The sequence below is a fragment of the Lemur catta genome, chromosome 23 (genome assembly GCF_020740605.2).
Source record: "Lemur catta isolate mLemCat1 chromosome 23, mLemCat1.pri, whole genome shotgun sequence".
Taxonomy (NCBI): Eukaryota; Metazoa; Chordata; class Mammalia; order Primates; family Lemuridae; genus Lemur; species Lemur catta.
The window spans coordinates 9948713-9970851 of record NC_059150.1 but is presented as its reverse complement, the minus strand read 5'-3'; the positions used below and the strand labels follow the sequence as shown (position 1 = coordinate 9970851).

The 22139-nt window shown below is 44.5% G+C and overlaps 1 protein-coding gene across 1 annotated transcript in view; it reads right to left on the bottom strand.

Moving 5' to 3' along the window:
• Positions 1–22139, bottom strand: part of HHAT (hedgehog acyltransferase) — a 232370-nt gene that overhangs the window by 11717 nt on the left and 198514 nt on the right. The window lies entirely within an intron of this gene.

Here is a 22139-nt window from a genome sequence, read left to right as displayed (position 1 = left end):
TGTAGGTCCTCAAATCATCGCCCCCCCGCCCCCCGGAAGGTACAAACTAAGACCACTCTGTCGGGAGCAGGGAGGGGGGACCCTCCTGCCTGTCGTGGGAACAGAAGGCAGCGTTGTAGCAAGCCGTGGGGACGTCAGAGGAAATAACACATTTTTCCTGACGTGCTCATGGGGATATTCACCTGACGTCTACAGTGACTCAGACGCTTTTTTCCACTCGGGTTACGCAGAAAGACGTTTGTGCCTGCAAGACCCGACGCTGAAGGAACACTGTGTTGCCCTCAGGCTCCCAGCTCCCGATGGCCCCACACCCCACCGGGAGGCCCTCGCTCAGCCCTGCACGAGCCTTTGCAGGAGCAAACGCCCAGCAATGTGAGAATCGCCCACGGGGAAGCGTTTCCTCTTCACCTGCTCAGAATCGAACCCCTGGAACCACGTGTCCACAAGGGCAGAGGACACAGGGGCCGCTGAGCCCGGGCAGAGGAGCAGCAGATGAAAGGCAGCTGGGGTCCCGCAGGGGTGTCAGAATAAGGCATTAGCGCCGTCCCTGCCCCCTCCGCGCTTCCTGTCCAGGCAGCCGAGGGCAGGGAGGCAGGGTCCTTTGGAAAGCGCGTCCTGCTGTTTATTCTCTTCCTGGTAGTCTTTGCATGGAGCTAATTGTGGCCTCCAGGGAAGGAGTCTCAGCTGCCGCAGTTTCTGGCTGGTTATGTTTGTGACCTCAGAGCACAATATTTACACGATGGTATCCTTGTAGAGCTTCCAGATGCTTCTTCAGTTATGGGTCAACTCAGGGCGTGGAACCAGCCTTCAGTCACTTTCTCTGATTCTTCCACAGCGAAGGGGCAGTGTCCCCAGAGCTGGCTCTGCGGCCTGGATCTGCGCTTCTCACCCTCTGACGGGCCGCATCTATCCAGTTTTTCCTGTGTCCCAGCAACCGGAGGTTGAGGTGGCGGCTGAGGAAGGCGTTTGACAGTCCTCCCTCCATTCCCCGGTACATCTCTGATGACCCCTTGGGTGAGTGCTGGCCTAGGCCCTTGGCACCTTCCCCATCGCAGGGCCTCCCACCCTCCCGTCCTAGGGACGGCTGGGTTCGTTCCATGGGGGAGATCTGGTTCTGTTCTTGCTGTTTGGCTGGGAAGGATCTGATCTGAAGATAAACTAGACCTCACGTGACACTCACCAATACTTAGCTCCTACGACATACAGGGCACTGTGCTAAGCACTGGGGGTACCAGAGAGATTAAAAGGCTGCCTTGCAGTTAGGGAGAAAAGAATCCGATGTAAAAAGATAAATCTGACCCCAGGGTCAGGGCTCAGGGCTGCCATGGGTCTCCCCACTCCAGCCCCTTCCCTGGGTTGCCTTTACTGCCAATCGAGCCCTGGCCTAGAGGCCGCCAGGGTCGAGGCAAGGCACCTGCTTTATTCACTTGGAGGCCCGGGTTTTCCATGTTCCCCTCCGGGATGGTCCAGGCCCCATTACTAAGCTCATTTTACTCCTCAATTCTGAGCAATTCCTATCGGAATGTAGGAGGAGGAGGGGAAGACTGGACTCGCTTCCTAGTTCCAGTCCTTGTCAGTATCCCTCCAGCACCCGAGCGCAGCAGTGGCTCCAGCCTCCAGCTCCTGTCGGTGCTCTCAGCTCAGCAGCACTTAGCTGCTCCCTCAAGATCTGAGAACCACCCGTGCAGCAACCCCTGCTCCGATGTTCAAGCAGAAGCCACAGGGCACAACCCAGCAGTCTGAGCACAGCCCCTAAGGCCTCTTCTTTGAGATCCTAGAGTCCAGTGATCCACCTCTTCCTCTGTTTCCCCAGCCCTAGGAGGTAGTAACTGCTTTCTACAGTTACTAATATCTGGGATGCCTCAGTGTCCCTGCTCTTTCAGCCTTCTAATACCTGTGTAATCCCCTATATTAAATCCCTCCTGTTTAAATACCTAGCACGGTTTCTGTTTTCCAGAGTAGATCTTGACAGATACATTGTCTAACTCCCAATTATAGATCAGAGGCTGAGCAGGGCCCACCATGGGGACTGACTGCCGGGGAAGGACAGACAAGGAGAGGAATGTGCCCTGCACAGAGGAAGGACCTGAAACTTTGGGGGTTCAGCCTTGACGGAGAACCAACTGGAAGTTTTCTCATCAAAGTGTTCTCTTTCTTCCATAATCAGAGTCACAATCTAATTTTTTTTAAAAAAATTAATTACTTCAGCCTCCCTTCCGAGCTGGTTTCTCTCTCTCTCCAGGGATGAGACCATATAGCTCCAAGCAGACAATTATCCAGGGCTTTCCAATATGACATTTAATCAGCAAGGTTTCAGATGGCTGGTGATTTTCTCTTTCCCTTTCTGAATTTATAATATGAGAATATGTAAAAAATTACGTTTGGCCCTCTTGGACGAACTGGGGGAAAGTGTGCCATGAAGCAAAGGAGCTGATAAATGGAAGGCTTGCCCAGCGCCCACAGGCCCCAGCTCGCTCCCTACCTTCCTGATCACCTTAGGAGAGAAGGGTTCCAAGGCTCATCTCGTCTACATTAATATATAGCTATGCAGCTGATCCAGGAAACAATTAAAAATACCTTCTAAGAGCTTCCGAATGTTCTGATTAAGAACTTGAGTTGTATTTGAATCCCCTAAAATGTATTTATAATTGGCTAAATTCCAAAGCTGCAAATAAAAGGCCCTAGTATGATGTTTGCCTTTTTAATGAAAAGAAAAATAACCAGACTATGCTCTTCTGTGTTAAACCCAAGAATACACCTATAGTTCAACTCTTTTTATGAAATCTTTAAAAATGAATTTTTGATAATCCTCTCTCTAGGATAAGGAACCACAAAGAAAAAAGGAATAGTATATTTCCTGCCTCCATGGCTGCAGCCAGAACCCCCAGCCCCAGGCAGTGAAGACAGCCCCGCCCTTGGACTTGGGAGTCCGGAGCTCCATCACTTGTTAGCTCTATACTCTAACTTCTCTGGGTCTTTTGTGTTCTTCTTTAAAACCAGAATTACCAACCCCTACTCAAGAAATAATCAGGATGATTAGAGCCATTTGATTTTCCACTCATTCACCAGGATACCGAAAGAGGAAATAGTAAGAAATGCAAACCCCAAGCAGCAACCTTGAGCTGTTTCAGAGAGTGCCTGTGTTCGGTACCCCAGCCCTCGGCATCATGCCACGTAGGCAACGCAGTCAACTTGCCTTCCCTTTCTGTTGGCGAGACGGGCAAAACCCTGCAAGAATGTACTTTGACATCTCACACCTGTAAATCCAGAAAGGTTTCCTTAAGCCTAATACTTGCCATTGAACAAGTGCATTTCTGATACTGAATGATATGAGTGGCCTATACAGTACGGAGACAAACCCTGAATCGACTCTCCTTGCATACACATCTTGCCCTTTTGTTGTTTCTAACCCCTAGGCTAGCTGCTGCTATTTCGACCTATGATCCCTCCAGCATGGTGATTTCTAACACCAACCTGGACCCCATGCCTGTTACTCATTGGCCAGACAAGGTGGTTGACACCACATATGACAGGTGAAGGTCATTCTTAACTCTGATCTCCACGTGGTACCTGCCAGAGGTGACATGAAACCTTAGGCAGACATCTCTCAGACCCAGTGTGGACAGCATGACGGCTCCAGGCAGCCCATCCTCACACCTGGAAAAATGCTACATTACCCTTTCCCACTATCTGAGAGTCATATAGGTCCACCTCAGTCATGGCCATGTTTGGTTCCAGCACTTTGCTGGAACCTTTGCTGTGGCTACGGGGGTCTGACCCACTGGGGCCTCTCCAGCCTACTCCGTGGGAGCTGATAGGAAGCCACATTTTACTGAGTGACTCCCTTGGCAATTATGCCACGCTTGGACTCCTGAAAATGAGTCCTGAGCTCACTTTGACATGGAGAGAAAAAAGGGCTCCCGAGTGGTCAGAGGGGAGCCGGAATGTGCCTCCAAACCCTCTCTGAAGACAGCCATGCATCCACATATTATATACTAGAATCAAATATACAGCCAAATCTATGCTAAATATTCCCTTCTACTCTCCTCAAGTATCTGCTGAGGCCAAGATTATACAGTTGGGCTGACTCCAAGGACTTGAATTACTGGAAGCTGTTTTCATATACACCAATTGGGTTATTTAACACAAAATTCAACAGTGCTAGATGTGTGAGTCTGAATACATTATAGAACCATTATGCTGGGAATGGTGTCACTTGAACTGAACCACATATTCCCTGAACATTTCTGCATGCAGGCGTGTCAGCTCAAACGTCCATAACACAACCAGTTTCTGCATTTTGCATAACGCACATTCAGACCTCCATGCAATTTTCAAATTAATCCTGCATTATGTATTAACACATACGCAGTACAGACAACCACTCATTTCTCCATAGGGCAAATAAATCCTCAGCTGGAGGAAAAAAAATAACTGCTGGAGGATGCATGTGGTGTTATACATAATCAATCAGCTTGTGGGGCCATAATGCTAAATGTATGTGGATTTAGGGTCTTGGGGTAATAACCAAATAGCACTGACTAAGCAGACTGGATATTGAAGACAAGATTTAAGACCTCCACCAGTGAGTAATGAACCCAGAGCAGTGCAATAGCAGGAGAAAAACAAATGCTGCAAAGATGGAGAGAACTTTCTCTCCCCGACCAGCCCCACCAAGTACCCTGCTGGGGAGGAAGGGCCTGAATAACAAACGCACATCTTCAAGCCTCCTTCAGCCAAATATACGTCGACTATATGTTTGTCCTAGTCCTCCAAGGATCGGCAAAGCAGCACTCAATTGAATGAATATTTTTACCGGTAGCCGTTCTGTAGTTCTCCCCTGCAAAAGTGATTCAGATGTTGAGACTGGTGACGTCGCAGATGCACCAAGAGGGTTTAAAAAGGTTATTACTCACATAATGAGGCTTTCTGGGGACAGCAGCCCCCAAGCCAGCTGGAGCAAAGGGAGGACAAGTGGCTTTGGTTTTTACTGTGGCCAGGGGGTAGGGCCAGGGTAAGCAGTGGCTGGGTCTGCAAGGTTTGAACTTCCTGCCAGCACCCAGGGAAGGAGCAGGTCCATTTTCTCCTTGGCTGGCCCAGAGGAGGGGAGACAAGGGGCTGAAGGAGGGGCGGGGCTTGAAAGCTGTCAGCAGTCAAACATCACAAACAGAGCCGGCCCTTTCTCACCATTTCCTCACTTGTTCAAGCTGCCATGGGGGGGGGGGGGGGCGGCAAAGCCTGGCTCTGAAATTTCCCTCCTATGTGACTCAACCTACCTAAAACTGTTTCCTCATCAGCAAAAGTTGTATAACATTTAAAATAAACGTTACACAGATGAAAGGAAACTGGCTCTGTGCCTATACATAACAGATGTTCAATAATTGTTTCTGAATCTGGAAATTTCAGAAGAAAAATCTGTTTCCCCCACCATAGCCTCACATCTACCCTCAGCTTTATGTTCTTGTGAAAACCAGAAAGAGGCCATCAGCTCTCAGAAGGCTTTAACTCTTTCCCAGAGATATTGGGATGGGGGGTGGGTGGGAAGAAAGTGGGGTGGAAGGGGACACAAGGTCGGTGGCAGTGGGGGGTAGGAGGCAAGCAGGGTAGTGGTCAGGGCACTGCACAAGGCCACTCTCCCAAGATGTGTCACATGACACTTCTTTGTGGGGCACCTGTGCTGGTCACAGTGGATAGACAGGTGTCCAGGCTGGAGGGAAAATGGTCCTAGTGGGGTGGGGAAAAGGACAGGAAATGGCAGGTGTTTGGGGTTGAATTGTGTCCCCCAAAGGATATGTTGCAACCCTTAGTACCTCAGAATGTAACCTTATTTGGAAGTAGGGTCTTTGCAGATGTAATCAAGATAAGGTCATACTCAATTAGGGTAGGCCCTAAATCTAGTAAGACTTTGTCCTTATAAGAAAAGAGACACAGAGACACACAGGGAAAATGCCATGTGATGACAGGTTGATGTGACACAGCTGCCACCCAAGGAACATGAAGGACTGATGGCCACCACCACAGCTAGGAAGACACAAGGAAGGATTCTACTGAGTCCTGGAGGGAGGATGCCCGTCCGCAGCTTTGACTAAGGGCATCTAGCCTCCAGAACCGTGAGAGCATAAATTTCTGTTGTCCAAGCTTGTGGTCCCCAACCCCTGGGGACCAGTACTGGTCCGTGCCCTGTTAGGAACCAGGTCTCACAGCAGGAGGTGAGCAGTGGGCAACCGAGCAAAGCTTCCTTTGTGTTTACAGCTGCTCCACATCACTCGCATCCCCGCCACCTGAGCTCCACCTCCCGTCAGATCAGCCGTGGCATTAGATTCTCATAGGAGCAGGAACCCTGCTGTAAACTGCATGCGAGGGATCTAGGTTGTGCTCCTTAGGAGAACCTAGTGCCTGATGATCTGAGGTGGAGCTGAGACGGTGATGCCAGTGCTGGGGAGCAGCTGCAAAGACAGATTATCATTAGCAGAGAAGTTCGCACAATAAATGTAATGTGCTTGAATCATTCCAAAACAATCCCCCCACCTGACCCCAGTCCATGGAAAAATTGTCTTCTATGGAACCAGTTTCTGGTGCCAAAAAGGTTGGGGACCGCTGGTCTAAGCCACCCAGTTTGTGGCACTTTGTTACAGCAGCTCTAGAAAGAGAATGTAGTAGGGAAAGATCATTTATTACTTTCATCTTTTTTAATTTGAAGATTTTAGTGTGCAATATTACTCAAAATTGGAATAGCTGAGGATGCCAACATTTTTTTTGTTTGTTTTAGAATAATGAACAAATTTCAGATCTTCATTTATTGCCAACTAGCCATTAACTCCTCAGAATTATTCTAAATATACAATGAGAGGATATTTTATAGAAAATATCTAGAGTGTTGGCTCATAATCATTTTTATACTCCATGGTTAATAGTTGAGGCAAATTTGTAAACAGAAAATAAAGATGCATTTCTGTATGATTTGTAAGCAAAGAGAAACAGTTAACAGTGATTTTCTCTGGGTTATGGGATTATGGGTCATTTCTCTTTCTTTTTTATTACTTTCAAATTTTCCTTACTGTGATTAAAAATACTTGCAGAAGAAATACATTTTTACTTTCCAAGAGACATTATTTTTCTCATAAAAGCAGAAAATAGGATTCAATGTCTTGTCTCATGGTCTTTTGTCTTGACTTTTGGAGCCCAGGGCTCTGGGTTATGTTCATAGCTTCTTGATTAGGCCTAAAGGGATTAGCATGGAGCGCAGAGTGGCAGGAACATCTATTTGCTCCTTTAGAGATTAGGAAAAAAATGAACTTATCCTGCCAGTGCAAGAAGCTCAGGCCAGGGAGCTGGTAAATAATTTCTTTTGATTTCACATAATAATATAGATACTCCTTCTTATACTCAGGGGTTTCCAAAAAACAGACCTTAAAAGTCCAGTTGCTTAGAAGTCTCTTGTAACAAAAATCAAACACATCTAAAAGTAAATAGAAAATTCTGGTTCTCCTATGATCTTCCACAACTTTCAACTAAAAACTCTGCACAAAATACACAAAGCAACTACCTGAGTACCCAAAAAAGCAAACAAAATCCATGGCTTTTGCAGGACTCAAAACTTGGTGAAGCACGGTGAGTTTCCCCCCACTTTTTCCCCTCTTATCTCTCAGCTGTGCCCAGAAAGCAGATCCCAACTGTGGAACCGCACGGTGGAGCAGCAACATGAGGGTTAAATCTTGTCTTTCTGGCCAGAGCAACCAAAAAAAAGGCTCCCTGTGGGATGGGGGGTGGGGTGGAATCTCGAAGGGGAGCGAGGGGGTAAGGAGCTCCCCATGTATGAACCTCTCCAACCCTCAGCCTCATACCTGAGCTGCACAAAAGAGACCCAAAGTGATATCTGAAAGGCTTGGGCAACTAAACTAACATTTTGGTCACAGGCAAGTCCCAGGCTAAACCCTGAGTGGTGCAAAGCAGACCCAAAGCGACACAGTGAAGGCTTTGAAGACTGAACTGAGAATGAAAGCACAGAACTTGCGGTTGGAACCTAACCAGGTTAATAATTGTTCTACAGCTTGATGGTGGTGGTGAATGCACAGGTGTATACACTTGTCAAAATCCATTGACTATGTACAGTACTTAAAAGGACTACATTTTATTGTGTGCAAATTATACTCAAATAAAATTGATTTTAAAAAAGAATACTGGCAAATGACAGCGTCTGCCTAATAATGAAGATAGTATCTGGCTGGAAGGCAGCAGGTGTGAAGGGAAGCACATCCTATCTGCTAAGCTGGGTGGCCTTGAACAAGTTGTTTAATCCCTTGAATTACTTGTTTCCTCATCTGTGAAACAGAGATTACAACTGCTGTTCTAAAAAATGTTTGAGGACTAAATGGATTAATACGATCAAAGGCCCAGGCAAGTGCAACTAGTAAACACAAGAGGACCATTAGCTCTGAACAACCACTCCGGAGGACGTGGCTATGGGCAACAAGTTACAAGGAGAGGCCTTTCCAGTGGCAAAGGCCGTTGGGGCAGATCCTTACTGCCCACTGCAGGTTTCCTGAAGACGCCCCCATGGCGGGGAGGGACAGATGAGGGGACCTCCAAATTTCCAAATAATTCTTTTAAAATGTGCATCTTTTCAGCTACAGATCTTAAAAACAGAAAAAGAATTAATTTCCCCAATGGAATAAAAAATTCCAGAAGTATTACATCTCCATTCTTGGCATATGAATACATCATTTTCCAGCAGCTCTAAACACCACTGGTTCCTCTATGTGATGTTTCCAGATGCTTCTGCAATTATCTCTGCCGTATTTAAACTCTGTCCATTAAATTGAATAAGATGTTCCCTTTTTTCTTCCAACAAAGCTGTCTGCTGGCAAAAAATAACGGAGCTAATGAGAGATGACACGAAAGCCACTCTCTGCAGGCAGGTTGTTCACACAAAACCTGTAAGCGATTCATTTTCCAGGCTCAGTTGTGATCTCTTCAACCTCTGCATCTCCAGCTTCAACTGGCATGATTACAATGAGACCTCAAAAAAGAGGAAGGAGTGATTCACCCTCCATATGAGTGGTATTTCATTTGTTATTGATCAAAGACCAGCACTGACTGCTAGCTTTATATTTGTTTCCTAAATAAAAGGATATATCAATCTTGTAGAGATGCCAGTTCTCAACAACTCTTTAATATGTATTCATGTGATTCCAATCTAAAGCCAACAAAGTTAGGTAAAAACTGGCAAGATGTTTCCAAAGTCAAAAATCTGGGAATACCCAAGACAATTTTGAAGAATGAAGGTGAAGAAATTATATTAGCAGCAACAAGAATCATACAACTTTGCAAAGACAGTACAGTGTTGGCCCAAGAAGAGACAAATAAACCACTGGACACTTGATTGCTGACAAAGACTGCACTATACATCTGTGGGGAAATGATAGCCTTTTCAAGACGAATGTTGCTGAGTCAATTAGATATGCAAATGCATGTAGAGTCCCCCCAAAATCTTGATCCCTATCTCACATCATACACAAACATTAATCCTAAAGGGATTAAGGATATAAATGGGAAAATTTAAAAAGTAAAGCTTCTAGAAGACAATATAGAATGATATCTTCATGAGCTTGGGGTAAACAAAGATTTCTTACTGAGGATATAGAAAGCACTAATGATGAAAGAAATGACTGATAAACAGGACTTGGTGGAACTTCTGGTCATGAGAAAACACTATTAAAAAAGTAAAAAACAAAAACAAGAAGAAGCCACAGAGTGGGAGGACATATTTATAATACATAAAACCAACAAAAGACTCTTACCCAGAATATATAAAGAGTACCTATAGATCAAGGGAAAAAAGGCAATTGACTCAATTTTTTTTTTAAGTGGTCAAAAGATGTTTAGAGACATCTCACAAAAGAGTATACAAGTGGCCAATATACATATGCAAAGATACTTAAACTTCAGTCATCAAAGAAATGCAAATTAAAATCATAGTGAGATACCAAACACACCTACCGTAATAACTGAAATGAAAAAGACAGACAATTCCCAATTCTGGAAAGGATATAATCCTGGTACACACTAGCGAGCGTACAAATTGGTACAACCTCATTGGAAAACTGGTGACTTCTACTGAAGCTGAACATACACATAGCTTGAGGCCCAGCAATTTCCATCCCTGGGTATATACTCAATAGAAATGTATACCTATGTGCTCTTAAGGAAACATGTACAAGATTTTTAATGGTCTCAATCTAAAAACAACCTACACGTCCATCAATAGTTGAACAAATATATGAATCGTGGTATGCTCACACCATGAAATACCATACAGCCATGAAAATAAATGAACTACTACTACACATAATGATATTGATGAATCTCTCAAACATAATGTTGAAAAAAGCCAGACACAAAGGAGAAATACAGTCAGTTCTGCTTTAATGTGATGTACGTGTTGCTAAAACCCATCACACTATGCAAACTCACACAACTCAAATCACAGGGCTTATGAGAAAACAGGATTAGGGACAGAGCATTCAAAACTTTGCCAGGGACACATTTAAAAAAAGATATAGACATCTCAGGACATAATGTTAAGTGAAATAAAGCCAGGAACAGAAAGTTAAACACCACATGTTCTCACTCATATGTGGAAGCTAAAAAAGATTGGTCTTATCGAAGTAAAAAGTAGAACCAAGGATACTAGAGGCTGAGAAGGGGAAGGAGGAGGCAGACACAGGGAGAGATTTGTTAAAGGATATGAAATTACAGGTAGATAAGAGGAACAAGTTCTAGTGTTCTATACCACTGTAGGATGACTATGGTTAACAATAATAGATTATCTAGTTTCAAATACCTAGGAGGAGGATATTGAATGTTCCCAACACAAAGAAAAGATAAATGTTTGCAATGATGGATATGTTTCTTACTCTGATCTGATCACTATACATTGTATGTATCAAAACATTGCTATGTACCCCATGAACATATATAATAATTACTTGTTAATTTTAAATATATATGAATACAAAAGAACATATTATAAAAATAGAAATCTAATAAAAGTGATAGCACAATTTTCCACATGTAAAATAATTAAGAAATGCTAAAATAAATAGCACTTTGTGTTGAAGAAAACTTGAAATTTGCTTGTAGAAGTGGCCACAGGAAGGGCTGCAGCTTGCAAGCTATTGTGACGTGGTGGAAGCAGCATTACCAGAGATTGGGTGAATGGCCATCACCAGATGTGCATGGGCGTGGCTCAGAACACACTCATCAATGAACTCTGGGGTCTCATAGATGTCTAAGATGTGCACATGTGTATTCCTATTGGGCTCAGTTCAGCTGGTTTAAGTTTTCTGCATTCACTTAGAGTTTCTGGAGGACAAAATTGCACATAAGTAAACACTAAATTACGTTATGCTCAGAGTGTTCCCTAATGTATCAATCACAAGGGAAATTTGCATTTTCAAAACAAGCATTATAGCAGAACTGATAGTACCTTATTATTCTATTTAAGTAAGGTTCAAACATGGCCAAAATTTATCTACGTCATTAGATATTAGGATGCTGGTTTCTCTAGGGGGGTTTACAACTAAAAGAGATCATGAGGAACTTCTGGATTGCTGGCTACTGGCTACATAGGTATGTTCAATTTTTAAAAATCGATCATGCTGCACATTTAAGATTTGCGCATTTTACTCTATGTATGTTATGTTTTTGAAAAGTTCAAAAATGGAATACTATTTTCAAAATTGAAAAACAAAATCAGTCACTTTTAGGAAAGCTTCCTGAACTTTTAAGACAGGTCATGGAAATTTTCCTGACCCACTGCATGGACATTCAGTTCCTCCCTCAAAACACATACACTAATTACTGACACCATGTCACAAGCATTGATATAGCTCCGTTCAAGTAGTGTTCAGTAGCTCATCCTTCATACCCTAAATAACAACACAGTAGGATTCCCGTAAATAATCACATCCATACAGATATTAATAACTAGTAAAAGCTTTTAGTGCTGTGATATAGTAAAAATAGCACTGAAGTAGAAATTAGACGACATGCATTCAAATCTCAGCTCTGCCATCTACTATCTAGGCAGATCTAGCAGGTCATTTAACTTGAATTCCAGTTCAATCTCTATCACAGGACTATAATGCAAATCAAAGTGTAAAGAGAGATGTATACATGTAAGATGCTATTGTAGTATTCTCTCTTGTGTTCAACTGAAATGTAGTTTATCCCTCCTGTTCCCTTGTTTGTGTGCAATAACGATGTTTTGGGCATCAATATCCCAAACAAGGATGGCTGGTGTTGGGCTTATTGTTTAAAATACAGTCTCATGTAATTAGGGCTTCTGCAAAGGAAAGGTATTTGGTGTTCTGATGGATTTTTATGTTCATCAGGACAAGACGGGCATCCCGAAGTATATTGTAGATCTAGGGGCATTTTAGAGCCCTATGACCACCTTTTGGAGTCAGAACTCAGTCATCTATGTTCAGAGAAGAGTTTTCACTACACCTAACATCCACCTCCCCATTCCAACCCTTGGCCTCAATCGTCTGCCTAAGGCCACCCCTCCTGTCTCCAAAAATTCAAGCTGCTTTTCCTATCAAATCAAGCAAATCGGACAGAGGCAAAAGTCCAATATAAAATAGTGTTCCTAAACACAGATGCTGATTATTTAGATAAATTAGTTTGGATTATCTACACCACTGGATATATGAAAGTTGCCTAGCACTATTGGGCTCTTGGTCTCCTTCAAAAGTCTCAAAGCACTATCATCTACCTGCTAACTCAGTGGAAGAAGTTAACACGTAGACTTGTTTCTTCTTAGCCACAGATCAACTCTTCTGGGCTGAAAAAAATGGGCACTAGCAGAGAAATTAAAAGTTTCCCATATTGTTAACTAATGCTGGCATCAACGGAGCAATTATGGTAGAGTATCTCAGGGTGATACAAGGAGCGAGCATTTCAATCAGAGTCACTAGTGGTGCTCTTTAAAACACAGGTTCCTGGGTCTACCTTAGGCCTACTGAATCAGAATCTCTTAGAGGTAGGGGCTCAGGATTCAGCATTTTAAATAAGCTTTCCAGGTGATTCCCATGGGCAATAAAGTTAGGAAACAAGTGTACTAGAGGTTGGGCAAGGGAATAGCTGACATCGTTAATGATGATATTAATAGAAAGGGGAGCAATCTCATTAAGAAAGCTGTTTTGAACCAGGCCAACCCTGAAACCACTCAATATTGTGTTAATAATGAGGAGTGCGGCTACCAGGCATCAGACTTGCACAGAGCCACATGTAGGAGACAGGAGTGTCATACATAATTTAACATTGAGTTGTCACAGCGAATAAACAACAGCAGAAAATTTCCAACACACCATTCAGAGGACTATTCATAGATGCGATGTGACCCAGGTGTTCCTGCCTTTTTAGCAAGCCCTGGATATGTATCGAACTCCTCTCAGTCCCCACTTCTACATGTGTATCTGTTTACTAGATGAATCAATAAAGAGCATTTCCTCTGGAGAGCTTGGAAAAGTCATCTCACACTAAGCTGCAAAGCATACAGACATCGGAAATGCCAAACTAGCATGATGAAAAAGCTGGGACTAGCACAGTTGCTAGACATTAGCAGATGAGCAATAGTTGTTTGTTTGTTTGTTTCCTTGATTGATAGAGTCAGTGAGAAAGGAGAAAATGGGATGGGAGGAGATGGGAGGACAGAAGGAAAGGCAAAAGGACAAATGAATGGACCGATGGAAGGAAGAGTGGACAGCTAGATAGGCGGATGGATGGATGGATAAATGGATAATAAGACAGATGGATGGAGGAACAGATAGAAGGACCACATCAGATGAATTATCTTTTAACCCCAAACTACTAATATTTTATAATACCTTTTTGAGATATAATTCACACACTACATAGTTCACTCATTTAAATAATACAATTCAAGGGCTTTTAGTACAGTCACGGAGTTGTGCAACCATCACCACAATCAATTTTAGAATATTTCATTACCCGCCCCCTAAAAAACCCTATGCTCATTAGCTATCACCCTATACATCCTTATCCTTCCCAGTTCTAAGCAGCCACTAATCTACTTTCTGTCTCCACAGATCTATTCTGGACATTTCATAAACAGAATCATATATATAATATGTGGTCCTTTGTGACTGGTTTCTTTCACTTAGCATGTTTTCAAGGTTCATTCATGTTGTAGCATCTATCAGCACTTCATTTCATCTTATTGCTGAGTAACATTCCATTGTACGGATAGTCCACATATCATTTATCGGTCCATCAACTGATGGACATTTGCATTATTTATACTTTCTGGCTATCATAAATAATGCTGGTATGAACACTGATGTACAAATTTTTGTGTGGACCTAAGTTTTCCTTTTTCTTGGGTAAATACCTAGGAGTGGAACTGCCATGTCACGTATTAATAGTAACCCCATGTTTAACTTTTTAAAGAACAGCCAGACTGTATCCCAAAGTGTCTTGTTTTCCATTTCACACTACAGGCACGCACAACCACACCTGGCTAATTTTTCTATTTTTAGTAGAGATGGGGGCTCTACTCTTGCTCAGGCTGGTCTCGAACTCCTGAGCTCAAGCAATCCTCCCGCCTCCACCTCCCAGAGTGCTAGGATTACAGGCGTGAATCACCATGCCTGGACATAAAATAACCTTTATCCTACCTTACAAAGGAAAGGTAAGCCTCTCACCTGCCTTATTTTACCTCAGAATATTACTCCAGTATGTACAATTCCATGGGGGAAATGAAATACAGAAATATGAGATTAAGGCCTGGTGCGGTAGCTCATGCCTGTAATCCTAGCACTTTGGGATGCCAAGGCGGGAGGATTGCTTGAGGCCAGGAGTTCGAGACCAGCCTGGGCATTATTCAAGACCCTGTCTCTACAAAAAATTAAAAATTAGCCGGGCATGGTTGCACATGCCTATAGTCCCAGCTACTCGGGAGGCTGAGGCAAGAGGATCACTTGAGCCCAGGAGTTTTGAGGTTGCTGTGAGCTATGGTTACAGCACAGCACTCTAGCTCAGGCAACAGAGTGAGACTCTGTCTCAAAAAACAAAACAAAACAAAAACCCAGAAATATGAGACCAAGGAAATATGACTGTGAAAAAGCCTCCCGTTCATATATATTTTTAAAAGAGTAATGGTGGATATCAAATCACTGAGTCACCTAAAATTTATGTTACTTAAAAGTACCAGTTTTACTCTTAAATGTCAGTATTTATATTATGGCAAAAATTAGACCTTCACAATTATTTAAATTTATAATACAAGAATTTAGATGTCTACTTTCAAAAGTATAACTAGGTACATAATTTTTCAAAGTTAATTTAGTAGTTTACCAAGGGGCAGATAAGCAAAAGAAAAAAAAAATCATACAAAGAAACGATTCAGTATAAAGGAATCTCCCCAAACATCCTTCTCTTAAGAATCTGTCATAGTGGTGTATTCTACCTTACATTAGTTAGAATGCCCTTAGTTACAAGTGAAGGATCTGAGATCTTACCCTACTTATAAACAACAAATTAGCCAGTCATAGTTTCATGGATGCTGGTATGAGACACGAGACTCCTGGGTCTGAGATGAAGGACTTTATTACTCACAGCAACTGCAGCAGTCGGAGTATTTATGCCATTCCCTAATCCCCGGATCCCCCAGCACCATGTGAAGAGGGCCAGAGGGTGCCTGCACACGCATAGGTCATGCTCCAGGAGAAAAACTCTGGGCTTAGGAAAACTGAGTATCTTACAATGGGCAGTGAGCCTGCCTGACCTTTGCCTCGGAGGGAGATGTTATCTTCATTATACTGGAGAGTAAACCAACTTACCCTTTACTTTCGAAGACAACACTGTATCTTCTAAAGATGTTTGCTCTACAAATATTCTTGGAAAGAGTCTGGAACAAAGGCCATCTGTGCCTCTGTTTGCAAGACATTCAGAAACACAAGAGATCCCTGAAGAGCTGTCTCCCAACACAGACTGAGTTTTTTACAAGCTCCTGTAACTGAAAAGTACATGGACACACTGGCTTCATGTACTCCTGGATCCAAGGGCTCCAAAATATATGGCTTCAGTTTCCAACTTGCAGCTCTGCTTTCCCCCGAGTTGGCTTCCCTCCCTGCGTGGCTATCCCTCTGGGGACGGCAAAAGGGCTGCCAGCAGCTCCTGCCCAGCATCCTGAAAATGCCCGCAACTCCAAAGGGAAGATAGCTTCTGCTTCCCGAGGGTCCCAAGAAAAGCTCCGGAACTGCACTACGTGGGGAGATGAACCCTACTGGCTGGCCAGTCCTGGATCCATCTGATCCCCAGATCTTAGATGTGGGGTGTGCTCCCCCAGAATCGCACAGGTTGAGAGTGGGGTGGGAGAGCTTTGTTCCCAAAGGAGAGCAGGGCACTGTTACCAACAGATGCGGAGGGGACAAAACCGCAGCTGTTCCCTCTGCCAACCTCTAAATTCCCGGCAGACAACAAATCTCTCATGTTCACTTCTATGAAATTCAAGTATATTTCTTTGTACAGGCAGATTCACATTTTAGTAAGGCTAGTGGAACATCCAAATGGCTATTTCATAACCAAATCTCTTTATAAAGAAGTTTTTGCAGTGGGGACCCCGAGGGGCGTTCTGTGTGGGAGCAACAGTTCACTGAGCGTGCCAGGAGGAGGCTGGACAATGGAGCCTCCAAAGTCACCCACATCTTAATCCCTGGAACCTGTGACAGTGACCTCACATGGCAAAAGGGACTTTGCAGAGGTGGTCAGATCAAGGATGCTGAGACGGAGAGACTGGAGCATCCGGGTAAGCCCAATGTATTCATAGTCACCAGGGTCCTCATAACAGAGACACGGGAGGAGCCAGGGTAAGACAGGAGGGGATGAAATGACAGAAGCAGAGGGACGGAGGGAACCAGATTTGGAGACGCCACGTGGCTGGCTTTGAACACGGAGGAAGGAAGCCAGGAGCCAAGAGCAGCCGGCCCCTGTGAGCTGGAAAAGGCGAGCAAACAGCTTCCCTGCAGCCTGCGGAAGGAGCAGCCTTGCCGACACCCTGACTTTAGCCCAGCGAGACCCATTTCAGATTTGTGGCCTCCCGAACTGTTAAAAATAAACAAACAAATTTGTGTTGTTTAAGCCACTATGTTTGTAATAATTTGTTACAGTAGCCACAGGAAACTAACGCATGTGGCAACACAAAGCAAGAGGCCAGCGTCCAGTGCACTGGATACTGCTTATTAGCAGAAGTCCCACATAGCCTCACAAAAACAAGATTTACACGCACTCTGGTTGAAAGTCCTTCCACTCGCTACTTCTCATGTTGCACGCATGGTTTCCCGGCCTGAAAGACTTTCCGGAACACTGATGCCCAAGACCTCTGAGTGGCCGTGTGGCACAGAGTGAAGAAACAAAAGCTTCTGCAAGGCTTGAAATTCAGATTCCTAGAATGGCCAAAACAGGCCAATGCCGTAACCACGGGTCAATCACTGACCCTGCATCTATATATCAACTTCACCACCAGCACAATGGGTGGGAAGCTCCTGCCTCTCAAATTCTTCTAGAACGTTCAGAGGATCCAGGGAGGCAGAGCAGAATCAATGAGAGAAACGAAAACTCCATTCAGAGGGAAGAGCTAGTGACGATGGTGAAATGAAGTAATCGCAGACGATGGCCTCAGAGATGCCGACACCTGCCCTCTGTCCTCTCTCATCAGAAATGAAATTTTAGTCCCAAGAATTTAAGCAGCTATGAAGGGACTGAGTTTCTATTTAACCACAAGCCTCCAGAATTTTCAGTGCAATACTCCAGTTTAGCTTTAAATAAGATGCCTGTCCAGAACCATTTGAATCAGGAGACAAATAAACCGCTCTGACAAGCTAGTAATCAGGGAGAAAATATACTTTCTTCTCTCTCAGCTAGAAATAGCAAGCAAATATGGGGACCTGCATAAGAAAATTGCCAGCTCCTCTCCCGCTGCAGTCTGAAGGGAAAAAGAACCAAATTCTCCTTGCCTTTGCATGGGGCCACTCCAGGAGATAAGGGTCGAGGCAGGGTTTGCCAAAATAGATTGGGTAAGAGAAGAAAGAAAAACAAACATACATGTGCATGTATGTGTGCTTGTTGAAGAAATTGCACTTCAATGTCAAGGATTTAAGATAGACATCAGAAAGCTCCTTCCACCAACACATGCTTTCGAGAGCCAAAGGGTTACGTAAGAAGCAACGTGCATTTGTCTCTGCAAAGCAGGACACAGTGGAGTCCCTCCTAGAACCACATTGGGGCCAACTTCCCAGCCACAGTCTTCTCAGATACACAGACCAGCTAAGTCCTTTAAATAAAGCATTTGGGGCCTAAACATTCACATTCCTCAAGCAGCTTGCAGCGAACTTCAATAGTAAAAATTTGGAGGTTTTTTTTTTTTTTTTTTTTTTTAAAAGCAAAAACATAGATTCCTTATTCTCTGCTGAATAAACTGAACATTATTTCTCCAACCTCAGCAGCAGAGGTAACACTTATTGACAAAAAATGTTTTGTGCATGACACGTGCCAACAGAGCCTAGATTTGCTGCTCAGCATTCCTATCCCTTCGCTTCAGATACCACCTCTGGACAGCAGGGAAGTAGGTTCACAGCAGAAAGGGAAGGGTCTGCTTTTATACCCTCACATCACCCATATCACCTACAGAGACCAGAATAGAGATTTTTATAGAAGCCACTGAAATAAACCTTGTAGCTTAGAGCAAACAAATCTATGGCTAAATTCAGTGAACTGGAGACAGGGAGATACTGACTTTAAGACAACTCCTCCAGGCTAATTCTAGGAACATCAGTAATGGTGGGAAAAGGCTCCCTGGGAATTAGCAACAATGGATCTTCCAAGATACACGTGTATCCACATCCCATCAGCTGTGAGCCTTTTGCAATTCTGCTCAATAATCCCTGTACCCAAGACACCCGTCTGCCTCCTTCCTGCTCCTCCAGGACTGACGTAGGTGGCTCCACGAGAGGGACGCAGTGCAAGTGACTCTGCCTCCTCCCTGCAGCAGGTCCCAATCCATGAGGGCACAGAGGCCAAGGTCACCTTTCTGTTAAACCTGGGAATCTAGATACTGAGCTTTAACACTCTCCATCCCCTACAGACAGACTTCCTCACTTACTTCACTGTATTTTCCCTACTGTGTAGAGATGGGGCTTGGAGCAACAGGAACTGATCATGCGCCCAAAGCAAGAGGACAGAGAGGACGAGGTTGTCAAAGTCCTGGCTCATTTACCAGCAGCCACAGGTACAGGTCCAGAACCTCTGGAGCCAGATGAGTTTCAGAGTTCAGATTTTTTTTTTTAATTTTATGAAGCTAATATATTAACACCTCCAGCAGAGTCAGAGGAAACATCCTATACACTCATCAATTATTTTTTGCACCAAAACGTGAATACGCATATTAATCCTCTGTCAAGTTTATCAAATTAGTCATGAAAGTCCTTGAGGATGAGAGATTTGGCACCATCTGGTTCACTTTCCTCCAAGAGATATCTAAACCACATGACTCAGGGACAAGGACCCACAGCAGAGAACAGACAAATGGGCACCTGCCAACCCCCCAGCAGACATTCCCTGACTCAGAGGGCCCACGGGACAGGCCAGCTAAGATCCAAACAGGTTCATTTCGAGAAGCCCCGACAGAAGATGCTTTCTAAGCTGAACTTTCTTGGCCTCAGAACCAAGAGGAAAAAGGATTCCACAGAACCTCTGTATTTGGAGGATGGAGTCCCCGGGACTCTGGCACCTGAGTCCGTGGAGGACATAGTGTCTGCAGGCATAGACCAGGGTGGGATCCACACCACAGCAGACGACCAGATTATTTTTTATTTCCGCATATTATAGGATGGGAGGGGGCAGACCAGGCTTACCAGAGCCCTGATCCCACGTGGCTGACATTAACTCTACAGGGTGCTGCACATGTCACGCTTTGATCTTTCTGCCTCTGAGAAGCAAAAAGGACATCTGATGTCAACAGCTACTGTCTTTCTCTCTGCCCTCTAAATGCTGGCCTTCCCAGGTTCCACCTTCTACCCAGTTCTCACTCCACGCAGCTCCCAGGGCCGCACCTATGACTTTTATGCCCTTGGCTCGCACGTCACCCTCTTTCCCAAGTCCAACGCATATTTTCAGCTGCCTCTTGGGCACCTGCAGCTGGGCACACACGTGCCTCTCCAGCTCTGCCAGACTCTTGATGCACACTGACCCCTGCCTGCTTCCCGACAGCCACCTGCCCTGCACTTGGGCTGGTCATGCAACTGGCTCTGGCCAACACCGAGTAAGCAGAACTGTCATGTGGCACTGCTGGTAGAAGGTATTTAGTACCTGGTGCACCAGCCTCATATCCTCTTCCCCTCTGTGGTGCCAGGACAAGACAGTGGAGAATGAAAACAAACATTCTAGGTGCTGGAGTCACTGCTTAGAAAAAGCCACTGGATTTGTGCTGCACTGTGAGAGAAACTTCTACGGTGAAAAATTACTAGGATTCTGGAGTTTCTGACGCAGCAGCCAGCATTAGTTACCGCAATACACCTGCCTCCTGCACCTGGCAAATGCCCACTTACTGCTGCAATTCAAACACCACCTCCTCTGTGAAGGCCACCGGCCATGGAAAGCCAGCCACTCCATCCTGTGACCCCCAGCAATTCACTCACACATCCGGCACAGCAATGGCCTGAACCTACTGCCACATTTCTGTTTCCATCTTTGGCACGCGTATTTGTGTGTGCTTTTTTCATCCCTGTATTTTCAGTGCCTTGCAAGTAGCACCAACAGTTGATTTACTGAAACAAAAATCAGAGCCTTCTCACTATGTGACAAGCGAATTCCAAGTCACTCTTTTCCTCCAGTCCCATGTTCTCAGCATTGTGCTAAATTCCATGGCAGGAGGCAAGTAAAAGACACTGGGACCCACCCTTTGTCTTTAGATCCTCTCACCCATCATCTCCTGTTCTTACTAAAGGACAGCTTTCACTTAGAAAGTACACGGTTTTTCCAGGAACTACCAGCCGAAACATCTTACAGAAAAGCAAGATCAAAGAGGGGTTTTTAGTGACAAGATTAAAGTAGAATAGGGCTCTCCCTTGGCCCTTTAAACCTGGCTCGCCCCGGCCTGCCACAGTTCAGATCTATGACTTGGCATTCCGCAATCACACAGCTGTACTGGGGTTATTTATGGTGTGAAAAGGACCTAAAGCATTGCTAGCTCCTCAGGGACCCAGATGTGGAGCTGACAGGCCAGCCGTGCAGAGTGATGTCATCACCGCTTGGCAAAGCTTCCCCAACCCAAAGCACAAGACCATGTTGCTAGTCAGGGAAACAGAACAGGGGTCTTTTCTTTTAAGACATAGTGAATGTAGTACAGTAATAGGTACTGTGGGTAGTTCCAAATCTCCCAGTTCTCTTAAGGACATGATGTGACTCTTAGTCCTAGCCCAAGGGATACAGGGACCATCAACACGTGATGATCAATTATCAATGCAATGTTTTCACAACTCCCGTGCACAAGCATTTTGCCTGCTGCAGGGATGGCTTTGCTGTGGATACTGAGACAATCCACTTGATGTACATCAAACATAAGGTTGGCCGCTAGTGCTCAGACAAAAATACCCACAACCAAGAGCTATGGCAAACACAGACACCATGCCCACAGCTTCAGGAGTGCACAAAGAAGCTTCTAGGGCATATTTCTAGCAGGACATTCAGAGTAGTAAATGGAACAATGTTAGGCTTTGCAGTATACTACAGGTTGGGATCTACAGAAAGTAAGTAAGTGCCTTAGTCTGTTTTATGTTGCTTATAACAGAATACCTGAAACGGGGTAACTGATAAAGAAAAGGAATTTATTCCTTACAGGTAGGGAGGTGGAGAAGTCCAAGGTTGTGGGGGCTGCATCTAGTGAGGGCCTTCTTCTCTTCCTCTTCCTATAAACCCACCAGTTCCACTCCATGATAACCCATGAATCCATTCACCCATCAACAATGAATGGATTGATCCATTCATGAGGGTCCAGCCCTCATGGATCCAGTTACTTCTTAAAAGCCCCACCTCTCAATACTGCCAGTTGGGGATTA